A 6,828-nucleotide genomic window follows, 5' to 3' on the forward strand; every position below is an offset into this window, starting at 1 on the left:
GTTTTTGCTTTAGTATTTTGTAGCTTTCTCGTTCAGGTCTACATGTTTAGGATCATTAAAGTCTTCTTGGTGGATTAACTTATTTTTACCATTACATAAGGTCTCTTTCTGTTCCTGGTAATTCCCTCTACTGAGCAGTTTATCTGTTAGTAAGAGAGTCACTCATGTTTTATTTTGATAATGTGTTTATGGTATTTCTCATTATACCTGGTTACTTACAATTTACCTGTATGTATTTGAAGTGAATTTCTTATAGATAGCATGTAGTTGGTTAATAGTTGTTTCTATATTCACTCTGCCAATCACTATATTTTAATTGATGTAGTTAGGCCATTTGCATTTGATTTAATTAGTGATATATTAGGGCTGAAGTGTGCCATTATATTTTTCTTTCTAATTTTCATTAGTTCTCTCTGTTTTCATTTATTTTCCTGCCTTGGTATGGATTATGTAAATGTTCATTTTGTTTAGAATTCTATTTTATCTATAGTGTTTATGAATTTATCACTTTCTATCACTCATTTGGTATTGGTCTATGTATTTGATTATATATATATATACACAAAACCTACTAGAGACTACTGGTGTTGAAAATTTTAGTGGTTGCCATCTGTTAAGAAGGGGATGGGTTTGCATGGTTATATATGGTAGTGTAAGTAATCTTAGATGTGATGGAACATTTCTGAATCTTGATTTTCATATTGATTATATAAGTCATGTTGTCATGATTGATTTTAAGTCAGGAGCTAATCTTATAAAATTTCAAGTAATATGCAATCTACTTTTAAAATGTTTTTTTTTTTTTATTTTTTTATAAACATATAATGTATTATTAGCCCCAGGGGTACAGGTCTGTGAATCGCCAAGTTTACACACTTCATAGCACTCAACATATCACATACCCTCCCCAGTGACCATAACCCCACCATCCTCTCCCTACCCTCCTACCCCCTGGTCACCCTCAGTTAGTTTTGTGACAGTAAGAGTCTCTTATAGTTTGTTTCCCTCCCGATCCCATCTCGTTTCATTTATTCTTACCAAAGAGAACAGCGGAATTCCAGGGGAGGAGAAAGCAAAGCATGGAATTGCAATCTACTAATTTTAACAAAAAAATGCTATCTGCCGTGTAGCTGTCTTAACTGCACTTATTCACAAACATGACTATATCATGTAATTCTTTTTTTAAAGAGTTATTTGTTTATTTATTTGAGAGGAGAAAGAGAGCAAGCAAGGGGAGGAGCTGAGGGAGAGAGATAATCCCAAGTGGCCTCCACTCAGAGTGGAGAGCCCACCTGGGGCTCAATCTCATGACCCAGACCAAGATCATGACCTGAGCCAAAACCAAGAGTCAGATGCTTAACTGACTGAGGCACCCAGGCAACACTGTATCCCGCAGTTCTTAAGCTATTTAAAAATAATGTGAACAGGGGCACCTGGGTGGCTCAGTAGGTTGAAGCCTCTGCCTTCAGCTCGGGTCATGATCCTAGGGTCCTGGGATCGAGCCCTGCATTGGGCTCTCTGCTTGGCGGGGAGCCTGCTTCCTCCTCTCTTTCTCTCTGCTTGCCTCTCTGCCTACTTGTGATCTCTCTCTGTCAAATAAATAAAATCTTTAAAAAAAAACTACTCACTGATTTTTTTTTTTTTTTTTGGTCTAGTAGTTCTATCTCTTCCTGGGTCAGGGGGTGTGGGCGAAAACTGAAGTCCCCAACTCTAATTGTGAATATGTCTATTTCTTCTTTTGGATATATCAGTTTAGTGCTTCATGTATTTTGAAACCTTGTTCATTGCATCCACGTTTAGGGTTGTCATGTTATCTTGTCTAATAGTTTTATTTATCAGTAAGTAATTTTCCTTTTATTCCCTTATATTATATAATTTTCTTTTAAAGTCCACTTTGTCTGATATTAATAGTGTCATTGCAGCTTTCTTGTTTACCATTTACCTAGTTGATATTTTTATACTTCAATTTTAATCTATTTATATCATTATATTTGAAGTGACTTTCATATAGACCACACACATATAATGGAATTATAGCATTTTATCCAATTCGACAATCTTGGTTATTAATTTGGTGGATTAAGACCATTTCATTCAGTGGTTATTGATATGTTGGATTACATCCTTCATTTTATTATTTTCCCATATTTTGGTCATCTCCCTTTTCTTGCCTTCTTAAATGTAAAATGAACTTCTTTTAGTATTCAATTTTAGTTTATACATGGTGTTTTTGTATATAACTCTTTATATAGTTTTATTTTATGTGATTGCTCTAGAAATTATACACATGTCTAACATAGTACAGTAAATTAGCTTATAGTTTATAAATTGAGACCTTTGGGGATATTGGGATGGGATGGATGTATCTTGCATATGGAATGGGTGTGAATTTTGGGGGCCATAGGAAAGAATATGATGAACCAAATGATAGTCCTTCAAAAGATATCTATTAAGGCCTTGAAACTGATTTTACATTATTTCAAAATAAATTTTCATAGGTATAATGAAATAAGGCATGTTGATATGAGAAAATCATTCTGAATTATCCAGCTATGCCCTAAATCCAATGACATATGCCTAAGTAAGACTGAGGGAGAGGGATATTTCACTATGTTTGGGAACAATTTTAAGCAGCAAAATCATTAAGAAAAAAACACAAACATAAAGGGGAAAAGTAGACCAAAATCAACATGAAAAGCCTAATCATTTACAATATAAGAGTTCAAATGAGAAGGTAGAACTTTGCCTTATTTGTCTCTTATACAAGAGACAAAGCTTTTGCCATACTCTGTATGGCCACAAATGACCACAGATACCATAAGTATTAATTCAGGGGTTATAAATAAATGTTAGTGAATAGATGATTTGGGAAATACAGAATTCATGGGTAATGAAGATCAATTGTATATTCCTTGAGACTAGGCTAAATGTTAACAGAGGGCAGCAATGATGTTTATGACACCTTTATAGCACTTCTTTAGCTCTCAGTTTTGTGTAGCCAACCATCCTACCACAAAGTTGGCAGGAGCCATTGTGACTGAATCTCCAGTACCAAAAAAGAGTCTGTATAGAATTTCTCTGACACACTGTAGATAATCTTCAATTTTGACATCCCACTGATCCAGAGCCTAGTAATTCATGAGGAAGTATAGTCTATTTGTCAAATAGATTATCGAAATGAAAGTTAATCAATAATTCATATCCATTTAAAAAGGAAAACCAACAAATCAAATAGTCCTGTGCCAGCAGCTTTACATTTATAATATCACTCAATCTCCACACAGCTCTGTGACATATTATATTTCTGCTTTGCCAAACATGAACTCAAGACTCAGAATGGCTTGTCAACTTACCCATGATTTCATATATAAATATGATGGAGAATGGGTAATAAAACTCATATATGTCAAACTGCAAAGTTCATGACTGCTCCTTGTATCATGCTCTGCCCTTTGCCACTTTATTTGCTTCAATTTCTTTAATTCAACAACAAAATTATTTTTCCTGTCTATAATTTCAAGATACTGTGCTACTTCCTGATATCACAGCTTACTCTGTCTGCTTTGAAAAGTGTAAGATAAAGCAGCTGTTCATTCTCAAAAGCTTGGTTTCCTGAATAAAGTTCTTCTGGGAGATACTTTAACAGACTTAACACACTTAAACTGTGAAATATGAAATCACATGTGCAACATAAGACAATAGAAGAATTTTGAAATAATTAAGCATAGTGATTTATTCTTTATCTCTGTAATGTGATCCACCTAAGTACCACTTTTCAATTAGTTAAAATATAAATACTTTGAACACATCCCTAGCTTTTTTCTCTTTTCATATTTATATGAATAATAAATATTAGAATAACATATATACATATGTATATTATTGTATATTATTATATCTATATCTATATTTTTATCTATATCTATATCTATTTATTATTCTAAATCAGAAAGAGCATGAATAAAGTGAATGGTCATGACTCTCCTTGCTAGTGTGAATTCAGCAAGTGATTTTCTTTCAATTGAAGAGAAATTATGTATTTCTATAAACATAAATGTATGTTTTTTAAATCTCAGAATTACTTTTCCCTTGCAATATATATAAATATATATTTTTAAATTATTTGAAATAGTTTCAAACTTACAGAAAAAATTCAAGCACAACACAAAGTGTTATATTTTCCTGTGCCATTTGAAAATAAGTTACCAATCTGATGCTCTACAAACAGCATTCTTGTATAAAACTGCAGTACAGGGATGCCTGGGTGACTCAGTGGGTTAAGCCTCTGCCTTCAGCTCAGGTCATGATCCCAGGGTCCTGGGATAGAGCCCCACATCGGGCTTTCTGCTCGGCGGGAAGCCTGCTTCCCCCTCTCTCTCTGCCTGCCTCTCTCCTTACTTGTGATCACTGTCTGTCAAATAAATAAATAAAGTCTTAAACAAAACAAAACAAAACAAAAATAAAACACTGCAGTACAACCATCAAAATCAAGATGTCATTATTGATATGTTACTATCATTTTATCTTCAAACTTCACACTTCACCAGTGCTTCCAATGGTACCCTTTATAGAAAAATGGTTCAGTTTAAATTCACCTGTTGAATTTAGTTGCTTTATCTTTTTAGTTTCCTTAAATATAAAGCTGAATCTTTAAATCTGATTTTTAAGACCTTGACATTTTTGAGGATTGTAACCTGGTAATTTTGTAATTTCGGTTTTCCTAATGTTCTCTTTTGATTAGATTCCACAGGAATATCACAGAAAGAATGTTTGTTCTACTTACTTTATCTTCTTAAATGGTATTCTATGCCAATGTGTACCATTATGGTGATGTTAATTTTGATGATGCTATCACAGTGGTATCAGCAATTTTATCTACTTAGTTTCCTTCCCCTCATACTCAATAATTTTGAGGGGAGGAAGCTAAACAATTTTCTAGAGTACTGTATCTTACTCAATTTTCAAATAATTTCAAAATTGATATTCATATGGACTAAATCTTCCCTAGTTTGTTCGGTATGTTAAAATGTGTTATTGTCATTACTTATATGAGTACCCAAATTGTTATAAGTTTAGGCAGTGAAGCCTCTTCAATCGGACTTCTGAGGCCTATGTTTCATTCAATTATTCTTTGAATACTCCCTTCTTTTCTGAGTGTTACTTCAGTTTCATGTGGAAAATTGTCCTGAACCAGCCTAGGAATTAGCCATTTCTCCTTGGAACACTGGTTCCTTTTATTGGAAAATGGTATTTAGGGGAGCCTGGGTAGTGCAGTCAGCTAAAGCAGCCAACAACTCTCGTGTTCAGCTGAGGTCATAACTTCAGGGTAGTGAAATCAAGCCCTGCATCCAGCTCTGTGCTCAGCAGGGAGTCTGCTTGAGTTTCTCTCCCTCTCCCTCTACCCTTCTCTTGTTTTCTCAAATAAATAAGTCTTTAAAAAAAAAAAGGTACTTAGAAATTGAGATCTGAGTAGTAGATTCAGTAATTGTTAATGGGGTGTCACTGGTTCCAGGCCTTTTCAATGGAAAGAGCTGGAAAATATTCCTTATACAGTTAAGATAAACTAATGTAATCATATATGTTAAGTGCCTAACCCCATAGTCTGGAACATTTTCTTGATTTTTGTTATTTTTCTTTTAATATATAAGCATGTACTCTTTACTTTTAATATATACTTTCATTTTATATACTTTTAATATATAAACATGTATTATTTACTTGTTTTATCCTTTCTCTGTTTCTTCCTTATCTGCACTGTTTCTGCTTCTGTTCAGCTGACTGGCATAACTGGTGTACTAATGGATTTAAACTCCAATTCTAAATGCAAGTCCTGAAAGTCTATTCTTTATTACTAAAGTACATAGGTTATGGATTTAAAAGAAAAGGCCCCAATTAAATATTTACACTGGCTAGACTCCTCTCCCCAACCAAAAAAAAAAAAAAAAAAAAAACCAAAACAACAACAACAAAAAAAAAACAAGCAAAAACAAAACAAAGTAAAAAAAGAGAGAGAAGAGAGAAATGTAATTAAGGTAAATAAGCCTTTTCAAAGTTTGGAAAACTGAAACACAGCAGCTTCAGCTAAATGGGTCAACTGATGTTCATCTCCAACGAATTGTAGCTATACATGAATATTTGCCCAGTACTGCCAGAGCTGCTTTTCACTTTTGAAAAGACTCTGGAGATTAAATGAAGTTTACTAATTTTAAATGTTGGCAATTAATTGCTTTATTTGGCTTAGCATTTTACAACCAAAGAATACATCTCTACATGACAATAATTTAAAGCCTTTTATTTAAATAAGCCCAGGAAATATTTATAACTGAGTGGGTTCAATTTACCAGAAAAATAGCTGCTGCTTTTATTCTTTTTTTTTTTCTTACAAATCAGTATATGTCAAACCTGAGCCAAATATTCCCATTTACCTACTTGAGTGACAATATTCAGACCTCAGTATATGAAAAAGATAATGCCAGACAATGTAGTAGGTAGACAGATAAAAATGCTGTATTTCCTACCCTCATGAAATTATAAGATTATAAGGGGAAGTACAAGTATGAAAAAATAGAAAAAAAGAAAAATAACCCTAAAACTAAAGTAAAATATATTGCAATAATGATACAACAGAGAACTATGGAATTTGAGATTAGAGAGAGAGGTTAAATTGAAAAGATCAAGATGAGGAAGACAAGATCATTTTCATGAACTTAGTAATTAAGCAGATTTTTTTTAAAAAAAGGATTTATTTATTTGATAGAGAGAGAGAGCGAGCACAGAAGGGGGATGGTTGGGAGAGGGACGGGGGAGAGAGAGAATAGGCAACACTGC

Source organism: Mustela lutreola, chromosome 1, assembly GCF_030435805.1.
Source record: "Mustela lutreola isolate mMusLut2 chromosome 1, mMusLut2.pri, whole genome shotgun sequence".
NCBI classification, from domain to species: domain Eukaryota; kingdom Metazoa; phylum Chordata; class Mammalia; order Carnivora; family Mustelidae; genus Mustela; species Mustela lutreola.